At 45.5% G+C, this 24,326-nt stretch overlaps 1 protein-coding gene, 1 long non-coding RNA gene and 1 pseudogene across 3 annotated transcripts in view; 2 read left to right on the plus strand and 1 right to left on the minus strand.

Moving 5' to 3' along the window:
- Positions 1 to 24,326, plus strand: part of DUSP11 (dual specificity phosphatase 11) — a 79,771-nt gene that overhangs the window by 12,546 nt on the left and 42,899 nt on the right. Inside the window, exon 1 of one of the 2 annotated variants that reach the window (XM_070572376.1) lies at positions 22,984 to 23,240. The exons of the other annotated variant lie outside the window; for it this stretch is intronic. The gene's annotated coding sequence lies outside the window, so the exon portion shown is untranslated. Of the gene's footprint in view, positions 1 to 22,983; positions 23,241 to 24,326 lie in introns of those variants that run through there. 2 annotated transcript variants of the gene reach the window in all.
- LOC139075521 (uncharacterized) lies at positions 1,666 to 10,085 on the plus strand. The gene is made up of 3 exons (XR_011525965.1): positions 1,666 to 1,941; positions 6,523 to 6,654; positions 9,579 to 10,085. It is a non-coding gene; the product is annotated as an uncharacterized lncRNA (long non-coding RNA).
- Positions 12,127 to 18,371, minus strand: LOC139075520 (uncharacterized protein C2orf78-like; annotated as a pseudogene).

The raw sequence follows: 24,326 nt of genomic DNA on the forward strand, positions 1-24,326 counted from the left end.
AGCTTGTGTCATTTAGCAAATGGGAAGTGCAAGACCAATATAGCCTTTCTAGGTTCTGATCAATTCATGTTACATTTTGTGTGGTCATGTCTATAGCTTTCTGTACCCTGTGTACTTTTAGGCCACTGCTCACCAATGGTGTATTTGTTTCCATAAACTCCAAAGGAATATGTATATTAAGATTGGCACCTGAGCTAACAACTGTTGCCAATCTCCTTTTTTTTTTTTTCCTGCTTTTTCTCCCCGAATCCCGCCGGTACATAGTTGTATATTTTAGTTGTGGGTCCTTCTAGTTGTGGCATGTGGGATGCTGCTTCAACGTGGCCTGATGAGCAGTGCCACGTCCGCGCCCAGCATCCAAACCAGCAAAACCCTGGGCCGCCAAGCGGAGTTCGCGAACTTAGCCACTCGGCCACGGGGCTGGCCCCAGGAATATTTTTTGATGTAACTTCAAAGTTGAAGGTGCCAAGTTGTAAGTTTGCAAACTCTGCTGTGCTAACTGATGTCGTTCTTTTTGCAAATAGCAACTTACTAATGTTCACCTACTAGGAAATATGTAGAATATTCCTGAGTTGTAGATGCTTGTGGATTTCAACTTGGTTAGACTGTGACTATCCCAGAAATGTTAAAGCTAGTGATCGTTTTACCCATTCATTTATTCCTTTATTCCAGAACTCTCACCTCTCTGACCTGTTGTTTACCTAGCTCTCCAATGGTTGTGAAGATTATTAACAGTGTTTGTAAGATATTTTCAGAAACTAGAAAATAGAAAGTAAAAAGCATTCCCTGTTACAATTATCTACAGGTTAATCTGAAATTTATTGCCCCTTCTGCCTTCAGACCTACTGTAGGACATGCTGTCCTTTGCCGTTCCACTTGTAGCCAAATTCAGAGTTTTCCTAACAGGGACAGCTCCCTGTGCCTGATGCTGTGTGGAAATCTTAGTCTTCAGCTCCACTCTTATCCCTCTCAGTTATTTATCGGTATTTTTGAAAATATACATAGCATCACCCTGTAACATGATACCTGGCACAGGGTAGGAATCCAATGAAAGTTTCACTCTAAGTGGGAGAGTAGGTTGTTACAGTGTTTTTGGAGGGGAATTAGAGAGTACTTTAAAAATTGTAAGTTTGCATATCCTTTCCAGCAATTCTACTTCTAGGAATTTAAAAGTAGCTGTACTCACGCGTGAGGATGTTCACATTGCAGTCTCTCTGTAGCAGAGGACAAAAGTACTGAAAACAACTAAAAGTCCATCAATATTGGACTCATAAATTTTGGTGATTGTACTGAATGGAATAGTATGCAAGCATTAAAAGGAATAGAATGGATGTATGAATAAATGGACTGGAAAGTTGAGGGTCAGAGGTCGATTGTAGAACATGTAGAGTACGCTGCTTTTACATGAAATAGAGGATATGCATATAGGTACAAAGAAATCTTTATATAAAATATACGAGTGAACGTAAGCACTTGGAAAATATCTGGAGAAGCACACAAGGAACTGGGGGAATTGACTTCACTTTTCATTGCATGTCCTGCAGTGTTTGAAATCTCAAGGCGGTGACAAGCGTGCGCTCATCTGCATGAGCTGTTCTACCGGCCTCCGGCGAAGGAGGGCGCCGTAGCCGCCAGAGTGCTGTTCCCTGATCGGGCTTCTCTGGCAGCCGGCCTGGTGACGTCATCAGGCCAGGCGGTGTCGCATGCGCTGTGGTAGGGATTTGGGCGCTGCCTGGTTTGCTACGCAGGTTCTTGCGGTTGGGGGTCTTGTTCTGACCCCGAGGGCGCCGGACTGGGGAGTCTGTCAGTCTTGGCGGCAGGGGGGCATCTTGGGGCCCACATGAGGCAATGGCTTCATGCCCGCCGCGGCCAGGTCCGCGGACCCCTCTTTTCCGGACCTTCTTCAGCCAAGAGGAAGGGCAGAAACCACGTTCCCGAAAGGTAAGACGCTTTGGCCCCTGGGCGTAGCCCTGCCGCCTCTCAGCTCCTGGGTCTGGGTCTCGTCCACTGGGGTCTCTGCCTGTCACTGTTGAGGCCGCGTGCTTGGCCCCTCCGCCCCTTTCTCGGAGGCATTGACCGTCTGGCTGCTCCGCGTACAGTGGCTGAAACGGACGGTATGAGATGTTCTGATTTCTCCCCATCCTTTTAAAAGCGAGGCTCTGGCCATTGCTCGGGTCAAGTGCAGAGGGACTGCTTTCTAGGATGGTCTGTCAGTGCTGGGGACGGTACTTAAATATCGAAACTGAGTCCCGCTCAGTTCCTCAAACTGTGTTGTTTGGGCACGGAAAATGTGAGTGATGAGAACCAGGTGTGAGTGAAGAAGGCCTCCGCAAGCGCTGAACTCTCTGCGGAAAATGTTGGATTGTGTCGTTGCCGGGAATCACGAAGGGCAGCAGTAGCTGCCTACCGGGTCTCATCTGAGAGCTCTTCCTCTACACGTTCAAACGATTAATTGTGAGACTTTGCTGTTGTGTGCAGTGAGCTCGTTTTTATTCCTTGAGACCTTCCTTTCGTCCAGCTCATACCTCATGAAGTCCCTTTCATTTGACCTCCTGAATATCTTGGAACCTGTCCCCTGACTTCCCTCAGCATCCTCATACGGAATGTGCCTGTTCTTTTGCATGTAGGTCCTGACTAGTGTGCGTGTATCCACTGTCGTTTCCTTCCAATGCATTCTTCACGCAGGAAATCTTTTTAATATGCAAGTCGGAACATTGCTCAGAAACATCACTCAAAAACGTTGTTTTAAGAGTGAAAACGAACTCTTGACCCTGGCCTTGAAGAGTCTGCCTGGTCTAGAATCCTCTCTGCTTCTTCGGCCCGGTCTTGTGCCCCTTTTGCCCTCACTGTGTGTGCTTCAGATTCACGGGGTTGACCTCGGTGAGTTCTCCCTCATCCTGCAGAGGTCAGCTGAAAGATTACTTTTCAGTGTGACTCCTAGCACTAAGTGAAGTTCACAGCCCCTTTCCCATCCGATTTTCCTTTAAAATATGAATTTGAAGGTCCGCACGTAATGAATTTGATGACTTCAGTTGTATGAGGACTAAAAATAAACCGTGAAGTGAAAGAACTGAATCTAAACGATTTCGGTCAGCGTGTGAGTATCGATGAACCTTAGCATTCAGGACTGGGCTGGCTTATCAGGGCTAGAGAAGGGCTGGCCATCTGTGGTTTTAGGCCTTGTTTGTGGAGACCTTTGCTCTGTTTGGTTGCCTTGCATATTTTCAAGATGGGGAACAGGAAGAAGGGGAGAACAGGTGGTCACTAGGTGGGGTTGAAGAAGGGGAGCAGCAAGATGCCAAGCAGAGAGCAGAGGGGACCCGCTGAGTGGGCTGTGAATTCCGTTTTCAAGGAGCCCCGTTGTACGCAGGGAGACAGTCTGATGTCAAATTTGGCTCACAGAAAGTGTATTAATAGGTGGAAAGACTGTCTCCCAGTTGGACAGCGGATAGCTAGGACTTGTGTCCTTGTTCTCAAAGTTCCTATCAAAAAGATAAGAAAAGTTAATTCAGTATTCTTTCAGAAATCTGAATTCACCGTGCAGAACTCTGATTCCCACCCTATCTGACTCCATTTCCACTTTTTATAGTAATATTTTGTAACATCCCCTTTACTCTCCTGAAGTGAAATTCATATATATACCCAACGTGCTTCCACACTTAAGTTTAAGGGAAAAAATCAGTGTAATGCTCTAACTATAAAATAAAGGAGAAATAAAATAAAGTAATTTAGAATAGAGTACTATGTGTTTACATTTCCATATGTCAATGTTTGGGCATGGCTTCACTAAAAATAAAGGAATTGTCAGTTGCTTGCACCATGAATGCCAAAGCTGCCCATGCTCACTGATCTGGGTGGGTATGTTGCCTTAGTGGCAGGAGTTTCAATGATTGTGAGCTGCGCTAAGTAGATTTCCAAAGAAAACAAAGTACAGTCTTCACTAGGATGATAAGATGGTTTCTATGCTGGACATTCAATGTCCGTGAAAACTGCAAAGAAACCCTTTGTGTTTATGTGTGAAATGGAGTTAGGTTCTAAGGCTTAGATACTTGTGAACAGTTTTTCACCTCTATGGATGTTGAATAAGACTTTGAAAAGTCATCCAGGTGTGAGACCCACTTGTGGGAGTGTTCTGAATTTGGCAAGATGTGTTATACCCATGCCCGTCAGCCACTAAATGCCAGTAAAGCCCCTCCCATCCCATCCTCACAACCACAAAAATGCCCCGGATCAGCAAGGTCAGGATTTCAGCATGGAAACTCTGAAAAACTGTGTTTTTGTTTGAAGGAAGAAAGGAATAGGTGGGGAAGGCATTTGACTGACATGAAAAAGGTGAGAAGAGATTCCATGTCTCATCACCCTGCCCGGCACAGCGTGGATTAGTGTCAGGGAGAGCCCACTTTGACTACTGGGAATTTATTTAATTTGTGTCTCGTAGGTCAGGAGTGGGTTTTCACCTACTCTGTCAATTCTTCTGCATCTCTGGACTTAAACATTAGTGATTTCTTAAAGATAAGCAAATAGTTCTGATTCACATCTGGCAACACCAAACGTGGTCCTGGACACATCATAACTACTTTCCAGTCTTTGTTGAATGAGTGAACTGACGGCCCACCCCCACCCGCATTGGCGGTGCCTGTGAATTTCCTCCTATTTTCCTCCTCCTCTCCGAGATTGTCCTCACTCCTCGGTCCCTGCTCCACGGTCTCTCCAAGGGGATCCTGAGGTTCCCCCGTGTCCCTGCTCAGCCCCTTTTCTTCAAGGACATCAGCAGGGAGAAGCAGGAAGAGTCTTCAGTCTCCTTTCTTCCGCACAGCCAACATCTTTCCTGTGTGACGTGGTTATAGGAAGCCTCTTCTAGTTCTGTGTGCACTCTTCAGTGTTGGGACTGTTTAAGGCGCCATCAAGGGGGTTGCGAAGCTGCAGGGCCACTCCCAGTGCAGTCCCTGTTCACGCAGTAGAGGTAGGGAGATGAATGACCCCTGCGTGGCAGTGGAATGGGACAAGGTGTCCTGGGTGTTTGAGGGAAGTCACCCAAGGCAAAGCTGCCTCAGTACTTGGCAGTCGAGTGTCAGGCACAGTGGACTGTCAAGTGGCAAATGATGTGTCACAGAAATGCCACAGCAGAAATGCCTAGGAATGGAAAGGAGGGGGAAATGACAACAGACAGGGTTAATCAAGGAAGGCTTCCTAAGCGGTTTGTGACTAAATGAGTTACCTCAGGTTGGCTGTTGTTCAGATAGCTGGAGATGGTCATGATCCTCCAGCTCCAAGTCTGGAAGAAACTGACAGGAGAGATTGTACGCCTTGTTGTAATTAATCCAGTCTTCAAACCTTTCACAGTGTTCTGTGGAAGACTCAGCATCGTAGATCTGTCAGATCTGCCTAAGTTAATTTGTAAATTTAACGTCATCTCATATCATCTGATTCTAAAGCTCGTATAGCAAAAGAAACTTACATCACCAGGAAAATTCTGAAAAAAAAGAGCAGTGGAAGGGGTTCATGTAGCCGTACCAGAAATTAAGCCACATTAGAAGTGTGGCTGGAGCACAAGGGATTTTTAGGGCAGTGAAGCTAATCTGTCTGATACTATAGGGGTAAATACATGTCATGGTACATTGGCCGAAATCCATCAAATATACAACACAGAGTGACGCGTGATGTGAGCTATCGACTTTGATTGATAATGATGTGTTGACGTTCGTTCATTGATCCTAACAAATGGGGCACACTGCTGTGGAACGTTGATGGTGGGGAAGGCTGTGTGGGGTGAAGGAGAGAGGATTAAAGTGAGAACTCTTTACTTTCTGCTCTGTTTTCTATGAAGCTAAAGCTGCTCTGAAAAGTAGTCTATTCGTTTTTTATTTTTGTGTGAGGAAGATTGGCCCTGAGCTAACATCTGTGCCTGTCTTTCTCTGTTTCATGTGGGATGCCAGCTAGCGTGGCTCAACAAACGGTCCTAGGTCACCACTCTGGATCCAAACCTGCGAAGCCTGGGCTGCTGAAGCAGAGTCTGTGAACTTAACCACTATGCCACTAGGCTGGCCCCCTCTGTTACTTTTTTAAAAGATGTGTTGCTGGCACTTGAATAACCAAATAGATCAATGGAACAGAGTACATAAATGAAAGAAATACAGAAAAGAATATTTAGCAGTAAGAGCCATCCTTCATTTATTTAGATATTCTAGGAGTATTTATAAGTGCCTTTTTATAGGCACTCCACTTGGAGCTGGAGGTACAGTGGTGGACAACACTGATGTGGTCCCTGCCTTCTGGGAGTTTACAGTCTGGTTGGGAACCCACGTGAAACAAATACAGAAATAAATCTGTAGACGTGAGCTTATTTTCTTCCCTCTAATCCCTGGAAGAAAGGATTGTAATGTAGCTCGTAACTTCCAGAAGAGTGGAAACTTTCCTCTGAATCACACTGTTTGTTAGCATCACAGGGCTTGAATGAATTGGTGGTATAAGAAAGGATTTTAAGGACACATTTGCTCTTTCTTACCTCATTCTCTCTGACAGAGTTTGGAGAAGAATCTTGCTCCAGAAGAATGTTTTCACCCCTTGGATGTTTCTAGCAAAATCTGAGAGCAGAATGAAGAACTTGGACTGATTATTGATGTAACACACACTCGCCACTAATACAAACCAGAGGTAAATGGAACCCTTAGTGAAAAGACCATCTTTGTTCTTATAGTGTAATAACCATAGTAATTCAGTAGTTATAATGCTGGCCTTCTCTCATGGGTAGTATTTCAAAAAGGGAACCAAGTGGTTTCCTTAATTACACTTTTCTAATTGCTGTCTCAAAAAGAGATTAGAGACTTGAATCGAAATATAATATTTGGCAATAGCCTCTGTACATGCTTGAGAAATACTATAGACTTCCATTTTCTCTCTCTTTATATATATACATACATATATATATATATATATATATTTTTTTTTTTTTTTTTTTGCCTGGGAAGTTTCATCCTGAGGTAACATCGTTGCCAACCTTCCTCTTCTTTTGCTTGAGGAAGATGAGCTCTGAGCTAACATCTGTGCCAATCTTCTGTAATTTGTATGTGGGTCAGTGCCACAGCACGGCTGACAAGTAGTATAGGTCCGAGCCCAGGATTTGAACCCGCGAACCCAGGCCATCAAAGCAGAATGCACCTAGCTTAACCACTACGCCATGGCGCCAGCCCCTCTGTTCTATATTTTGAATGTCAAGTCAACTTTTAGTAAGAAAAGTAGTAGCCTAAAAGAAAAGAAAGGAATATCCATGATGTCTTTAGCAGTTATTTTAAATAGTTGTCAGAGCACGTGTAAGCATCTCGGTAGAAGACAGTTCTCTAAATTTTATGCTTTCTTTTCCTGATATCTTTGGACACACCAGGGAAACTCATACGTTCTGTTGGCCTGTGTGGCATTATCAGTGAGAAAGAATCATCCTCCTTCTGACCAGTTCCATGGCCTTGGGAAACAATAACACCTAATGTCTCTTAACATTTGTACAGGCCTACCTCGGAGATCTTGCGGGTTCTGTTCCAGGTCACTGAATAAAGTGAATATCGCAATATAAAGTGAGTGGCACTAATAATTTGGTTTCCCAGTGCATGTAGAAGTTATGTTTACACGACACTGTAGTCTGTTAAGTTTCAATAGCATTAGGTCTTGAAGAACAGTGTACATACCTTAATTAAATAATACTTTATTGCTATAAATGCTAACCATCTTCTGAGCCTTCAGCAAGTTGTAATCGTGTTGCTGATGGGGGTCTCGTAAGAAATGCAGCGTCTGTGAAGCACGGTAGAGCGAAGCACAGTACAGTGAGGTAGGCCTGTACAGCAGCTGCCATTTAAAAAGTGCGTGCACACACGTTAAGTCAGTGAATCCGCACAGCAGGCCTTTGCTGATGAAGTGGGAGTGGTACTAACGTCCCCTCCTGAGTGCTTCCTCTGCACTGAGCCCGGAGCATAGACGGTGACAGTGACTCACTTCACAGATGGTGAAACTGAGGCCCAGAAAAGGAAGAATTGAAACTTGAACTCGGGTATTCCTTTTGCTTTTTTTTTTGATGTGGTAAAATATACATAATGTTTATCATTTTAACCATTCATAAGTGTACAATTCAGTGGCATTAAGTGCATTCATGATGTTGTGCAGCCGTCACCACTGCCTGTAACCACAAGTTCCATCATCCTGAACAAAAGCTCTGTAACCATTACAAAATAACAACCCCATTTCCCCTCCCTCAGCCCCTGGTGACCTCTATTCTACTTCTTGTCTTCATGAATTTGCCTGTTCTGGGTACCTCACATTAGCGGAATCATACAATATTTTTCCTTCTGTATCTGGCTGATTTCGCTGAACATAATGTTTTCAGGGTTCATCCATGTTACAGCATGTAACAAAATGTCTCTCCTTTTTATGGCCAAATAACATTCCACTGTGTATACATACCTCATTGTGTTTATCCATTCATCTGTTGATGGACAGCTGGGTTGTTTCCACCTTGTGGCTCTTGTGCATCATGCTGCTGTGAACATTGTGTACAAATATTTGTTCAAATCGTTGCTTTCAATTCTGTTAGATGTATAGGTAGGAGTAGAGATGTTGGATCACAAAGGAGTTGTATGTCTATCCTTTGGAAAGTGCCAAAAACTTTTCCACAGTGTCATCCTGTTTTTAAACAATTACCACAAATTTTGAAGTTATACAGGAGCAGACCTAATGCTGTGGCGTTCGTGGACCACCCATGAACTCATCCAGCTTGAATATTTATCAGCTTATGGCTGTCGTGTTTCCTCTCTACCCCTACGTGTTTCACCGTATTCCGTAGTTTTTTGAAGCAGATGCCCAATATCATATAATTTCACCTGTCCATTTTTGGTATGTATATTTAAAGTGTCAGACTATTGTTCCTTAATATCCTCCTTTATTATTAAATATCCAGTCAGTTCTCAAATTCTCAGTTGCCTCCTAAATGTCATAGAAATTGTTTTTAGGGGTTTGAGTTAGGTCTAACTTAGGTCCACACTTTGCATTTCATTGTTAGGTTTCTGACATCTTATTTAATCTATGGGTTCTCCCCCCATGTGTCTCTCACCTTCTTTTTATTTTCCTCTCGAATTTGACTTTTTGAAGAAACCAGGTCTGAAGACGACATTACAGATAATACAAGAGTGAATGAACACAATGGATAATGCCTTAATAGAAATAAGAAAAGGAGGAAGTTTTAAAAAATATATAAGAAGAGAAAAAGAATTCTAGAGAAATGCCAAATATTAGAGACAAGCGACACAGTCAGGGCAGTTATGAAAAGAGTAATTCAAACATAATGTAAGAATTTAGTGTACCATAAGAGTGACACTTCAAATCAGTGGGACCCATTAGTCAGTAAATTGTGATACATCCGTGTTGGGATGTAAATCATTTCTCTGGAAGGATCCACAGCATCGCAAAAGTAAATAAATGTGTCTAAGGGAGGAAGGAATTGGGTGGCCGGGGAACTTGGGGAGAAGGGTGAATTTCCATTGAATCCCCTTTTGTACCTTTCTCACGTTCTCTCCTGTGAATCTATTACCTCTGAGGTCTGCCTGCCTGAGTTGAAACCCCAGCTCGCCCAGTTGCTGACTCTTCACCTTGGGCCAATTCTTGACACTCTCCAAGCCTGTCTCCTTATCTGTGAAATGGAATTGATGACCCAAGGGGTGCTTCCTAACACAATATAAATTCTCAATAAATGTAAATTACTAGGGGAAACAACCTAAATGTCCATGAACTGAGGAAAGGATAAACAAGTGTGGTGGATCCATACAATAGAATATTTTACAGTCCTAAAAAAGAATGAAAGACTGACACATACTACAACATGGATGAACTTTGAAAACATTCTGCTAAGTGAAAGAAGCCAGACACAAAGGTCACATATTGTGGTGTATTTCATATGTATGAAATGTCTAGAAAAGACAAGTCCATAGAGACAGAAAACAGCTGAGTAGTTGCCTGGGGCTGGAGAGAAGAGGGAATGAGGAGCAGCCTCTAATGGTTAGGGGGGTTTCTTTTAGGGGTGATGAAAATGTGATGTGTTAGATAATGCTGGTGGTTGCCTGTGCTTGTGAATGTACTAAATGCCACTGAATTTACAATTTCAAAAGATGGATTTCTATGGTATGTGAATTATATCTTAATAAGAATAATTTTAGAAATGTAAATTACCAATTTTCCCATGATAATTATCTGCTATCCCCTTCTCTCCCCCCCCCCACAGCATTCCCTTTTATGCCCCCCCTCCCCTGGCTCACCCCCTCCAGGTGCCCTACAAGCCTCCCAAGATGCGACTCTGGACCCTTGGGCACATACGTCCTGCCCTCGTGGAACAGCGACCCAGTGCTCACGTGCTCCCACCGCTCTCCTGCCCTGTGATCGACGCTTCCAGTGGATTTTTCTTGTGTGCTTTTGGATGATGGCGATGTTTAGAGAGGGCAGAAACAGACCAGGTGGATTGCGGAGGCCCTGGCAGGCGCCTCAAGTTAATGTTTATGAAGAGATGTTTTTCCAAAGAAAATATACAGGTGACCAACAGGCTTATGAAAAGATGTTCAACGTGACTAGTTTTTAGGGAAATGCATTCAAAACTAAAATGAGTTATCACCTCCTCCCCATCAGAAAGGCTATTATTAAAAAAACAAGAAATAGCAAGTGTTGGAAGGGTGTGCAGAAAAGGGAACACTTGTATAGTGCTGGTCAGAATGTTAACTGGTACAGCCACTATGGAAAGCAGTATGGAGATTCCTCAAAAAAGCGAAAATAAGACTACCATATGATCTAGCTATTCCACTTCTGGGTATTTATCCAAAGAACATGGAAACACGCTAATGGGAAAAGATATATGTGCCCCTGTGTTCGTTGCATCATTATTCACAATAGCCAAGACTTGGAAACAACCAACGTGCCCATTGAGAGATGAACGGATAAAGAAGATGATATATATACACACACACAGTGGAATCCTACTCAGCCATAAAACATGAAATCTTGCCATTTGCGACAACATGAATGAACCCTGAGGGTGTTATGCTAAGTGAAATGAGTCAGATGGAGAAAGACATATACCCTATGCTTCACTCATATGTGGAAGATAAACACATAGATACCAGAAGGAAAAGGGTGGGAGGAGGAGGAAAGGGGTAAGGGGCAGATGTGTAAGATGACGTATGGCAGTTAGACTTGGGTGGGGAACATGATGTAGTCTGTACAGAAGGGGAAATAGAATGAAGTACATCTAAAAAAAAAAAAACTCTAGGCCCCTCCAGAAGTTGGATCTCGTCCACCAGTAACGTCCAGATGCTTTGCTCTGAAAGCCAGCTTGGTCACCAACAGGCATTAGCAAATACTGAGCACTGCTGGCATGCAGGTCTCAAGTTGAGGCCTTGCTCCTCCGCAGGCAGTGTGACGGCAGCCCACTGCGGAACGTCAGTAGTAAAGCGGCTCAGTGACCCTGGCCTCGCGTGTCGTTGCAAAGGTTAACTGAAGTAGTGAGTTCGTGGGCCTGGTGCACAGGGGTCGGGGAAAGGCGATTTCTCTGCCTGCCCTGTCCTGGGTGGGCCTCCTGCTGCAGCAGCTCCCATGGGGAGGCCCCTGTTATCAGCTGCCCCCAAGGTAACTCAGCCCTGGTCATTCATCTCGTAGATTCCCTTTTGATTTATACTGACCGTCCCCAGCCGTAGTCATTCATGGATGAGGTGACCCAGGGCTTTTGGAGAAGTGTCCTGAATCTCTTGTTTCCCAGAACACTGATGTGATCACGAGCCATAAGTACAGCCTCCCTGAGAGACTTTTTACATTTGTCCTGGTCAACCTAGACTCGTCGGCTGCCATCTTCAACTCTATTCCAATTTTACTCTTTTAACGCTCCTCTCAGGCCCTGCTTCTGACTTCTGCCATTCACGACTCCTGCTTCTTTTTCTAAACCCCTAAAATCTCTCCCCTTTTGGCTACCCCAGCCCTGGACCCACTTCCTGCCTGTTTCCTCATTTTGTATGCCTTTCCCTCATTCTCCCATCCAACGTCACTTCTTTTTTCTCATGAAGCCTTTGATCCCCACCCCCACCAAAGAGAAACCACAGTTAACAGCATCTCCAAGACAAAAGGCTTCTTTATTACTCATCTGTTAACTAGTACTGCTATTTATTGTTCTAGTAAATTTTTAAAATATCAAAATATATAACTCTTATCTATCTATAGAAAAACATCTGGACCCCAAAGGGGCACCAAGAGCCCTAGCAGCCTTATATCGCGTAGCCGTAGTATCGAGAAATTCCCATTTCTTTTTCCCTCTCAGTGAAAAACTGCACTTTCCCCCGAGAGGTGTACTTGGCAGCCTTCTCACGCTCCTGTTGAGCCTGCCTCTTCATGGCCTCCCGCTCTGGCCTCTGTTCCTGTGTGATGGGCTCTGACATCACTGGCCCTGGAATGTCGGGTTTCCTCCATGGAATTGGTTGCTTGCTAAAATCCTCCAGTAGATACTGGGCGGGAGGCTTGGGCGGGGCCTGGAGCATGAGCACAGCAGTGGGAATGGGCTCCTGCTGGAGAGAAGTGCAAGATGCTGTTCTGTAAGGTGCAGGCCTTGAAGCAGGACACTGAGGGACGCTAGGCCGGGTGGGGTTGGTCCAACCTGGTCGAGCGGGGTTGGTGGAAATTGGCCGAGCTGGTCTGGCAGGACCTGTCAAAGATGCAGGAGCTGGGTGGCTGGAATTGACTGCAGTTGGTTGAGCTGAGTTGGTGGAAGCAGGCCGGGCAGGGTCAGCCACAGCAGGCCGATGTGAGGCCAGAGCCTGTGGCCTCCGAGGAACAGGTCAAGCTGGAGGCTTGTCCACGGTCAGAAAAGGCAAAGGTACCAACCTGACCTTCCCAGGAGGTGTCAGCTCATCCCAAGATGGAGGTGGACACTGTTTTTCAGCCCTGCCATCTGGTTTCTGAGCTTGGACTCGAGTTTCCAAAGGACCTTGACGCTTGAGTGGGGTATCCAGCCACGGTTTGATAGCTGGGCAGGGTTGGGGGTGTTTGGGGTTGCTGGAGGTTCCCAGGGCCCGGGACGAAGAGGGCCCGGTGTTCTTCTCACTCTTCCTCCCCAGAGCATGAAACACCTGCACCGACTCCAGCATGTGCTGGCCGAGGCTGGTTCGAGGCCTCTTAAAGGTTTCTTGGCTCAGCTCGGGTTGATTCTTCCTCCGCTTCATCTTGGGCATCATTGGCTTCTCTTCCACCCTGACTTCAGTCCCTGACTGGTGACTCTCTCCGGCTTTCTTGGAGTTGTTTCCTCTGGTGCTCTTGGTCCTTTCCTGCCCATGGCTCTTAGTTGTACTGATCCTGCTGGGTGCGGCTTTCTGAGGTTTGCTGTTGGAGTGCTCGGCCTCGTTCTCAGGAGCCCTGTCACTGGCTGCAGCATTGCAAATAAGCCCTTCTCCCCCTGACAGGCACTCCGGGTCCTTTGGCTGGATTTTGGCCTTGGGAGCACCATCGAGAGGCTCAGTGGCCTGATGTTTGTTCTTCCTGGTGTACTCGGAGGCAGCCTTTCTGCCACTTATCTTTTGCTGCAGCTGGATGGACTCGATGGCTCCTGTGTCTTTGGCTTGGATCAGCTCGGGGCCTTGGGGTTGATCAAGGTCTTTCAAGGGGTCGAATAGTTGGGGAAGGTGACCATCCTCCATCAGTGTAGCGATGTCTGCAAAGCCACCGCTAGCCTCGGTCCCGTTGTCCAGTGTCCCTTGGCCCTCAAGACTCAGGCTACTCTTTCCCAGATCAGCGTTTTCAGAACCAGGGTGGTCCTCTGGTCCGAGGGGATCGATGCAGGCCAGGAGCTGGAGAATATCAGGAATTTCTAAAGGCTGTAGTAGAGGCTCTTGGTTTTGTATTGGGATCTGGTCGGGATCCAGGGGCTTTGCAAGGTTGGTGTTAAACTCATCCCAGTTCTTTGGAGTTGGAGACAGTGCCAGGAGGTCACTGTTAGAAGTCTTGTCTGGAGCTGTCAGTGACATGTCCCCAAGCTCAGCTGGTGGGTCACTCTGCAGCATCTGGGTATTTCTGCTACTGCAGGATTTGGGGAATTCTGGAGCTTGCTGTAGATAAATTTTCTGGCTTGGCGGTTGCAGCCCCAGGGAAGTCTCCATCCCCAGGGACGTTTCCACCACTACAAAGGAAGCAAGGATGAAGTGAGTCCTCGGTGGGTGAGGTGTTCCCCCCTAGACACCAGTGCAGCAACCACGTCCCTTCCCCCGATGGGCAAGGCGTTTCTCCTGGCTCTTAAGGATCATGGACAGCGCCCTGTGCTAGGAGGTAAGAGGCGAGTGTTCTGGTTCTTACTGGTGATCATTGGATGTCATTGTCCCTTGGTTTTCTTTCTATTTCATAGGATTGTCATAGGAGAATTAAAAAGTAAAAGAGATTTTTGAAGTATGAGACATTTCACAATTCCTAGCATTCTCCTGAGAGAATAAGAACACTTCACACCGTGGACCAGGATAGGGAGTGGAGCTCTTCCTGATGAAATTTATAAGTAAGGACAGATTCTTAGCCCACTGAGTTTGGACGGGATCTGGGGACACAAGGTCTTATTCCCGGTATCAGGAAAGTGGCAGAAAGTTAACCTGACGCTATGGGAATGAGAGTTCTGAAGCGCCTTCCCAGGAGACTGAACTTGTACATCAGGAGAGGGAGTTCATTTGTGTTTGGTGGTACAGGGGACTTAGCAGATGGAGCAGTGAGACTTGTGGGGTCCCTTGGTGTGCTCTTGGGGTTCTCAGCCATGAAGTGTAGGTGGGCATTACACTGCCCCCTTCTGACATGTATTATGTGCTCTTATGTCGAGTCTGAAATGGGGAGCACTGAGCGAGGGTAGTGTGCACTAAAGTGTCAGGACTTCAGTTCTACCTGTCTGTGGCCTCACCGCTTCCCAGCTGCAGATTTGACCCTGATTTTGGATGCAGACCTCCTTTCTCTGCCTTCTTGCTGTTTGTACTCACCTTGAAATCTGGTTTGTGGGATGGCTGGAGCAGACACAGCGTAGTAGACCCCAGAGGAGGAGGCTGGTGGAAGGACATGTGTGGGCTGAATCTCCTTTAGTACCAACACCATTTCTGGTTGAGGAGCAGAGGCCCCAGCTCCTGTGTAGGACACAGAGCCGTAGGACTGCAGGCAGGGGCCAAGTTCTCCAGACAGCAGAGGCCCCAGTGTGCCGTGATCATAGTAGTACACCTGGCTTCCTTCCTGGTAGGGAAGTGACAGGCTGTGTCCCTGATTTGGAACCTGAGATGGTGTTCCCTGAACAAGGCTGGTGGAAAGTGATGGATACAGTGGGACCAGGTTATTGGCACCTGAGGTTCTGTCATACTGGGCTGCCATATACATGGAGGAAACCACTGAGTCCTGGCCAATGACAGTCAGAGTGCAGTCTCCGAGTGAAGAGGACTCCTGTGCAGTGCTTCCTGGGACACCCCACTCAAAGAGACCCGGATAGGAAGCAGCTGAGGTGGAGCTCTGGCTCTGGCCAGTCACTCCAGACAGCGTGGTTGTGCTAGAATGTTGGTAAAGGTAGGCGCTGCCCATGAGTGGCTGGGAAGAGGTGCCCGAGGCTGATGGCAGAAGCCATGCTGAACTGACGGCTGGAGCAGAGACTCTGGAGAAATTGCAGACACTTCCTGTTAGGGAAGCTGCATCGCTCACCACAGGAAGAGAGAGCTGCAGGGAGTTTGGAGTTCCAAGTAAGGATGGATTTTGGAAATTTTCTGTAGGGAACAAGAGGTTGATGAAAAACTCAGTGAGACTGATCAACTCTGACAATGTTTGAGGAGCAGCATCATCTCAAGGTTGCTGCATGAGGAAGCCTCTCATCCCCTGCTCACTGAGACAGCAAACACCCACGCCTTTATGGTGGTTGTAAGGGCGGGAGCAGTTTGTTCCTTTCTGTGTAACTGCCTGTGCTCCCAGCTGCGGCAGAGATGTGCAGAAGCCCCACGTGGTGTGGGTCACACCTTGTTCTCTAGGCTGGAAGCCCCCTTCTCCCTGCCCATCCTTCCCTTGAGCCTCCCCTAGTCCTGACTCGTCTACTCTTTGCTAGCATTGAAGCATACCTCAGAGATGCTCTGTTCTAACATTCTCCTGGTACGAGTGAGGAAACTGAGGCTCAGAGAGGTCAGCTGGAGTGGTCCGATTCTCCCATTATGGCAGCATCATCACCAGGTCACAGAGCCTAAGTCTCCTGACTTCTTGCCAGGACTCTGCTCTGACTGTTCCACTACCAGAACCCGGGAGAAGGAGACCTCCTAATAAGGTGTTTTCTTGGTCCCTTAGAAAACAGTGCAGCTGTTACCACTGTCTTCTTCAGGGTCTGTTTGCTCGTACAGTTCACGTGCTGTTCCCTAGAGTTCACCCAGTAGTCAGTCCGGGTGGTAGGTGTAAAGGGTCACTCTTACCCTCTTCAAGCCTGGTTTCTGATCCTACCTACACATGACTGCCTGAAGGTGTGCATCCCAAGAAGTGCTTTTTGAAAGAAAACTGTAATTTAATCTCTCTGAGCATCGGGTTACTCATCTGTAGTTATAGTAATAATGATTATAATTTTAGTAATAATTCATACATGAATAAAAGTTGTATGTGGCATATCTGTTATAGGGAGAAAGACAATTTCTGTAAAAAATCATGGAAAACCTTTATCACAACTAAAAATAACTATACTGATATATGAAAACTGAGGTATGTAGCAAGCACCAAAGCATAATAAGTTTACTAATAAATGAAATTCTGTATCATACATACTGTGTCGTGAAAGTGAGTATTGCTGGCTCCATTGTAGTGAATACTATTTACCAAAACCAGCCCAGAGTGGAAGGTGATCTTGAATGAATTCCTAGCCATTACGTGCAGACAGAGAAGCTATATGAATAAAACTCACCTGAAAGGCATTAAATGCTATAAATGTGAATGTATATGTGGCCACAATACGAGCAGAGTGATATTTCAGTGAAAACTGGTACAAAGCTGAGAGCAACATCCTAAGTGTAAAGGAATTCCGTTATTGTGCTCGTTCTTATTTCTCTGATCATGACCCAGCAAGGAACAGCTAGTAAGGAATTAGTCCTTCTGATTCAAGTTAGGGGATATTATTTTTTTTAAAACTTATGTTTTATTTTTAACAGGCATAACATCTGCATAGTTGAAAAATGAGAATAAAACACTAGAAATTCTGTTGCCTCCAGCCCTCTGGATAACGACTTTATCAGTTTCTGGATTATAGGAAGTGTCATTCCTAAAAGATCTCTGAAATGTGTATATTCAAACTCTCAGGTGCCATCCATGTTCAGAGAGGCAAGAGAAAAAAGCAAACAAGTGAGTCTGAGTCTGAGAAGCTGCTTTTCCTGGCGATGCCCTCCTCTGCCTTACTCGCCTTCCTCGGCTATGAATGTGAGCGTTTGCTCAAGTCAACTGTGCTTCGCCCTGCTCTGAGCACATTTCACTCTGTGCTCTTCCTGCTGCAATTGAAAATCTTTGGTTCCTTCAGCATTTCATGCCAAACCACCTCTTTTTCCTGGAGAGCTCCTCCTTGCTCTCCTCCTCATTCTTCTATTTTCTCAGCCCTCTAGGTTCCTGTTGGCCTGTGCTGATGAAAACAATCCTCAACTTCCTGACCTTCGAAGACTAGTCCCCCTGTAGCCCAGTACTCTCCATCTCCTACCCTATTTTCCTTTTCACCTCATTTAAGTAGAAAATTCCAGAACATGTGAATATTGCTATTTGACGCACCCTAAATTTGAAGTACTAGAGTTGAAATGTCAGTGGAGGGAGACCATTGCAGATGAAACCTCTGGGTATATTTTGCTAGTTTTCTGCATCACCTAGGTTTTCTCTCTGTTTCTCAGGGAACACTCTCAAGAAGTCTCTGATTTCATTTCTACCTGGGTGCCTTTTAAGATTCAATATGAGAAAAGAAAAGGAGCAGAAGGAACAACAGTTGTAATATCCTGATGTGAGAGATGAGGAGAAAACAGAGTTTGTGAGAGAGTCAACGACTTGTCCAAAGTCACCCAGCTCATGCATGTCAAAGTAAAATGTGAAATTACTCTCCCAGGTTTCTAATTCAATACTTTACCTCATTTTTCCATGCTCTTTTGAATCTACTACCAAATTTAGGGGCAAAAAGACATAACAAAAAACATTTAAAAGTTTCTTTCCCTACCTGACATGGTGAGAAAAGAAGAGGAAGCATCAAGTGCAGATGCAAGGAATGAGGAGACGATACCAGAGGAAGTCTGAGTGGCTGCCGCCAAAGAGCGGTGTGTCCAGTACGAAGGTCGCTGGTCACACTGGTCACTTGCGATGATCCAAATTTATTTACAGACAACTCCATGGAAACCCCAAGATTCTAGCAGGTGGCAGTAGGTCCAGGGGGAGAACGATGTCACAGAGCAGGCAGTGTAAAGGTAAGAGACAGCCAATAGGGCGGCCAGATTCCCCACAAGAAGATGGGATTGGGTGGAGGGAGTCGGGGGAGAGCTACAGCAGCACCTGCATGGCTGAGCTCCTGGGGAGGTGACATCCTAGGAGCCACATGTGCTAGTCTCTCTTCCCCAGGCTCTTATGTTAGGGAATCATCTCAACGTTCCTTATAGATGTTCATTAATATAATTAACTCATGATTATTTTAGTCTATAAATTATACATTTTGAATTATTGTACGTTTATAATTTTAGGTACAGTTAATTAATATCCTTAGTGAGGAAGGAAAGGGACATGTAGATTGACTCAATACAGTTGTTTTGAAATCCTATCAGTTGATCTAACTGTGAACTTGATGAAGCTTTTAAGGAGCAAAGGAAGGGATTAATGAGTTCTTTCTGTAACTTGGTGAAAGAGTAGGGTGAGGTTTGTTGAGTGCCCCTTGTGGGGAATGATGTGGTTCAAGGCTCTTCTCTTTCAGTTTCTTCTCCTTGAATCCTACCTTCCTTGGACTGGGCTGGGCTGGGCTAGGTTGGACTTGCATCTCTCTGCTGCTCCCCTTTTCTTTTTTCTGCATTATAGGCCTTGTTTCTGGGACCAGCCTCGCTCTTGCATCTCCCCCTCCTGGATGTTACTTCCTTTCAATCCCAGCAGCAGAGGTCTTCTTTCCAGTGCCTGATGCTTCTGAAAATGGCATCTGCCCATTAGAAGCAGATGCCAGAGAGCCAGAGACACAGCTGAGGGCAGAGCTCTTCTCTTCCAGCCTTGGGTTGCAATTCTTTTGCCCATAATTTGCTACCTCTGGCTCCTTGGGCCACACAGGCCTCCTGCCATCCCGCGCTTTTATACATGAGAGGCATTTGGGGTCCTCCCCTTTCCTTCTCCTCTGAGTGTATCCAGTGTGGCAGTTGCTGTAGCCTCCTCCCTCTTGGAAACAGCCACTGTAGAACGTTGGGCCTCTAGGGTTCTCTGTCGGCCATGGTTGTGTGCAAGGCCAAGCGACATGCAGAGGAGAATAGTGAGAGAAAGAGGAGGACATTCATGGAGAATAGGGAAGAGGCAAGGTGAAAGGGACAGAAAAAGAGAGTTGCCTGTGGATTTTTGGGTTTCTTGAGAAACAGGTTGATACATTTTGGCCTCACTTTGTATTAACGGAACTGACAATTCAGTATATATTTTTTAATGTCACTGGATGGTCCAGCAACAGCCACGAATTCTGTACATTTAAGAGAATAACCTTAAATTACTTTGTCTCATTTTGTTTTATGTGATATTACACGATTTATGTTATTCATCGGTATGTTTGTAGAATATGGGTTGTTTTCAAATGCTCTGGGTTTGTCTCCGTGTTTTTCCTGGTTCAGTTTTTAAGGATCCAACACTGGGAGACAGATCACATGCTGTTCTCCTGCTGATTGTTCATTTTGAAGTGTCATGAACTAACTTGACCTGAAGGGTTCTGTGGAGACACTTACAAGGGGTCTGTGAGAAGCATTGTGGTGAGTTGCACGGTGCCCTCACGCCTAAGGAGCAGATGTGTGCAGTGCACCCGGCTGGCCTGGGAGCCTCTGCTTTTGTGCCCCTGCTTAGTGCTCTTCTCTCTAACCACTCTGGTGACTGGGAGACAGTGGGCGAGGGCTGAGTTGCTGCTGATTTGTATGTGGAGTCAGCTGATTTGGGGAGGAAATCTTTGCATGTAGTCATTTTCCTTGGTGGCAGACTTTTCGGATGCCTAGGTGTGTGATCCAAGATGCCAGAGGCCACGAGAAGATAGGTGCTAGATGTGACCTCCAGAGACACACATTTCATTTATAGGCTTATTTTTCCTGTTATGAAATGTGAATGTTTTGAGTGATGGCGGGGGTGTTTACCCGAGGAGAAATTGTGAAGGCTGTTGCAGTGTCGAGATATGGCTTGAGCTCACGTTTGAAATTTTTTGCCCCTCAGCTTCATACCTCAAATAGCCTACTTCCCTGACGTGAGGATGTAACAGGAGGCTAACAACATATCCTAGATATCCGCAAGTTAGACCAGTCTCTCTCTTTTTTCTATGTTCCCATGGAAATGAAGGGGATCCAGAGCTACTGCAGGTTAGGGTGGGTGACGTAAGATTGGAAGAATTGTGGTAAGACAAATTCAGGTGGCAGTCAAATGTTTATACAAGAAAATGTTCACTTTCAACGTCCAATCTAGTTAGGCAAACCCTTACTTAGGCCTTTCCTGGTTCCCGGCCTCTGTAACTACTTTCTCTCCGTAGTTCTGGGCATTTAACCTTAGCTTGCAGCCTCAGCGTCATGTTAGCCTCTAATAGAATCTTAAGTGAAGCTGGGAGAAACTTCCAAGCATGAGTCCAATGCTGTGGAACTGAGCATCAAGCCCTACACTCACAGAAAGCCTTTTTTTAATAGTTAGGGCACTGTCTTGTCCCATAGAGCCACTTCCTGCATTTCGTACCCATGGGGATAACTGAGACTTGTCTTCACGCAACATGCCCTGTCCTTCTACCCCTGAGGCTCTTCCTTACTCTCCCCATCGTCACGTTTTCATTTAATTAAGGCCTAGAGTCCCTCACACTCCTGCGTGTTCCCTGGGGCCCTACAAGACACTGGCAGATTTTGTTAGTGTCAACTGCTTAGCTGTTTGGTGATCCAAATATGCCTTGCTCCTGTATTTTCCATTCCAGTGTCCTGCATACCTATTCTGGCGTTTTTTAACCTCAGGTTGGATTCACACCCTGGAAGGCCTACGCTTTGCTGGTTCCCATAGTTTCTAAAAAGCGTTTTATGCTTAGGTCTGTATTTTCTTGTGTCAACTGAGTGTGTTCCCACCCCAAGCTTGTGTCATTTAGCAAATGGGAAGTGCAAGACCCATATAGCCTTTCTAGATTCTGATCGATGTATGTCACATTTTCTGTAGTCGTGTCTATAGACGTTTGTACCGGATGTACTTTTAGGCCACTACACACCTGTTGGATATTACTTTTCATAGATTCCAAAGGAATATTTTATAATGTAGCACCAAACTTGAATGTACTGAGTTGTAAGTTTGCAAACGATGGTGTGCTCACATATGTCGTTCTTTTTCCAGATAGCAATTTACTAATATTGATCCATGTTTAATAATGTAGAAGATTTCCGAATTGTAAATGCTTGGGCATTCGAACTTGGTTACACTATGATTGTCCCAGAAATGTTAAAGCTAGTGATCTTTTTGCCGTTCGTTCATTCCTTTATTTTAGAACTCTGATCTTTCTGACCCTCCGTTTACCTAGCACTGAAATGGCTGTAAAGATTATTAACAGTGTTTGTAAGATATTTTCAGAAAGTAGAAAATAGTAAATAAACCTTTGCTATTAGAATTATCTACGGTTTAGGGGCTGGCCCCGTGGCCGAGTGGTTAAGTTCCCGTGCTCCGCTGCAGGCGGTCCAGTGTTTCATTGGTTCGAATCCTGGGTGCGGACACGGCACTGCTCATTAAGCCATGCTGAGGCAGCGTCCCACATGCCACAACTAGAAGGACCCACAACGAAGAACATACAACTATGTACCGGGGGGCTTTGGGGAGAAAAAGGAAACAAATAAAATCTTTAAAAAAAAAAAAAACGAATTATCTACGGTTTAATCTGAAATTTAGTGCCCCTTCTGCCTTCAGACCTGTTGTAGGACGTGGTGTTCTTTGCTGTTCCCCTTGTAGCCAGATTAAGGGTTTTTCTAACAGGTACTGCTCCCTGTGCCTGATACTGTGTGGAAATTGTAGCCTTGAGATCCACTCTTATCACTCTCAGTTATTTTTTGGTATTTCCTACAATATACATACCATCACCCTCTAGCTGATACCTGGCACAGGATAGGAATCCAATAAAGTTTCACTGTAAGTGGGAGGGTAGGTCGTTACAATGGTTTTGGAGGGTAATTAGACAGTACTTTTCAAAATTTTAAGTTTGCATGTCCTCTTTCTAGTAATTCTACTTCTAAGAATTTAAAAGTAGCTGTATTCACGCACGAGGGTGTTCACATTGCAGTCCGTCTGTAACAGAGGACAAAAAACCGGAAACCAACTAAAAGTCCATCAGTATTGGACTCATCATGTGAATTATGGTAAATTATAAGCCATGTAATACTATGCAAGCATTAGCAAGAATAGAATGGATGTATGAATAAAGGGACTGGGAAGTTCAGTGTCCAGGGTTGATTGTAGGATGTATAGAGTATGCTGCTTTTACACGAAATCGAGTCTATGCATATAGGTACAAAGAAATATTTATATAAAATATACGAGTGAATGTAAGCACTTGGAAAATATCAGGACAACCACACAAGGAACTGGGGAAGTGGGAAAAAAACCTTTCATTCCATGTCCCATATTGCTTGAAATCTCAAGGCCTTGACAAACGTGCCGTGATCTGCATGAGCTGTAGTTCTGTCCTCAAGCGAAGGAGGGCGCTGTGGCCACCAGAGTCCTGTTTACTAACCCAGCTTCTCAGGCCGCCGGCGTGGTGACGTCATCAGGATGGGAAGCAGCGCATGCGCAGTAGTAAGGATGATGGTTGCCTAGATTGCTACCGAGGTGCTTGCAGTTGGGGGACTTGTTCTGTTCCCGAGCGCCCTGGACAGGGCACTTTCTCGCTGTTGGCATTCGATGGTCAGCATCTTGGGCCCGCATGAGACAGTGGTTTCATACCTGCCACGCCCAGTCCAGGGACCCTACTTGTCCGGGCGTTCTTCAGCCAAGAGGAAGGGTGGAAACCATGTCCCCGAAAGGTAATAAGCCTTGGCTCCTGGGCTCGGTCCTGCCGCCTTTTAGCTCCTGGGCCTGGGCGTCGTCCACTGGGGTCTCTGTCTGTCACTGTTGCCGCTGCAGGGCTCTTGGCCCCTCTGCCCTTGCTCGGAGGCACTGACTGGCTGGCTGCTCGCCAGCAGTAGCCGAAACAAACAAGTCTGAGATGTTCTGATTTCTCCCCATCCTTTTGAAAACAAGGCTGTGGCCATTGCTGCTCTGGTATGAGGCATACGGACTGCTTTTTAGGATGGTCTGTCAATGCTGGGGACAGGACTTAATTATCCCAACTGAGTCCTGCTCGATTCCTCAAATCGTGTTGTTTTGGCGCGGAAAATGTGAGCAATAAGAGCTAAGTTTGAGTGAAAAAGCCCTCCAGTACTGTTCAACTTTCTACGGAAAATGTTGGATTGTGTTGCGTCCAGGAATCACAAAGGGCACCTGGTGCTTCTCACCAGGTCTCATTGGAGAGATCTTCCTCTATAGTTCAAATGATTGACTGTGAAACTTTGCCTTTGAGACCTTCGTTTCCTCCATCTCATGCCTCACGAAGTCCACTTCATCTTATCTCCTGAATATCTTGGAATGTGTCACCTTCTTTCCCTCAGCATCCTCTTACAGAACTTGCCTGATCTTTTGCGTTTAGGTCCTGACTAGTGTGCATGTATCTACTCTCCTTTCCTTCCAAGCCATTCTTCACACAGGAACTCTTTTTAATAGGCGAGTTGGAACATTGATCAGAAGCATGACTCAAAAGGATTGTTTCAGAATAAAAGCGAACTCTTGACTCTGACCTTGAAGAGTCTCCCTGGTCTAGAATCCTCTCTGCTTCTTCAGCCCCGTCTTGTGCCCCTTTTGCCCTCACTTTCTATCCTTCAGATTCACTGAGTTAGTTTCAGTTAATTCTCCCCGATCCTATAGAAGTTAGCTCAAATACTGCTTTTCACTGTAACTCCTAGCACTGAGTGAAGTTCACAGCCCCTTTTCCATTGGATATTCTTTCAAAATATGAACTTGAAGTTGTGCACTGATTGTGTTTGATGGCATCAGTTGTATGAGAGTTAAAAATA

The sequence above is a fragment of the Equus przewalskii genome, chromosome 14 (genome assembly GCF_037783145.1).
Source record: "Equus przewalskii isolate Varuska chromosome 14, EquPr2, whole genome shotgun sequence".
In the NCBI taxonomy this organism is placed as follows: Eukaryota; Metazoa; Chordata; class Mammalia; order Perissodactyla; family Equidae; genus Equus; species Equus przewalskii.